A 361-nucleotide genomic window follows, 5' to 3' on the forward strand; every position below is an offset into this window, starting at 1 on the left:
TTTTATTTCGATCTTTTTTCCAAAAAACACTTTATAGTTTCCTATCTCTACGGATGTTTCACCTGATTATAAATAAATTAAATATCATAGATATGAGATAATTTTCTTCGTATTTTCTCTCTTTGATATGTCATTATTGACGGAGTTCATAGATTACATAATTATTCTTTTTTCACTTTAGCTATAACTTTACACTACTTTAGCTTTCACTTTAGCTATTCACTTTAGCTTATTTTTTTTTTACTTTGACCTTGGATATCCTGAAATAAAAAAGAAAATGTTACATTGATTGTATACACAAAAGAAGTCTGTATTTGAAGTACTTACGACTATTGTGTTATTCTTCTCAACAACAGTCTTA

At 26.3% G+C, this 361-nt stretch overlaps 1 long non-coding RNA gene across 1 annotated transcript; it reads right to left on the reverse strand.

Annotated features, from left to right (window-relative positions):
- Nucleotides 1-117: 117 nt before the first annotated feature.
- LOC116852684 lies at nucleotides 118-361 on the reverse strand. The gene is made up of 2 exons (XR_004379829.1): nucleotides 328-361; nucleotides 118-260 (listed from the first exon to the last, which is right to left on the reverse strand). It is a non-coding gene; the product is annotated as an uncharacterized LOC116852684 (long non-coding RNA).

The sequence above is a fragment of the Odontomachus brunneus genome, unplaced genomic scaffold (genome assembly GCF_010583005.1).
Source record: "Odontomachus brunneus isolate Ranch 3 - 2012 unplaced genomic scaffold, Obru_v1 Obru_scaffold_248, whole genome shotgun sequence".
Lineage (NCBI taxonomy): Eukaryota > Metazoa > Arthropoda > Insecta > Hymenoptera > Formicidae > Odontomachus > Odontomachus brunneus.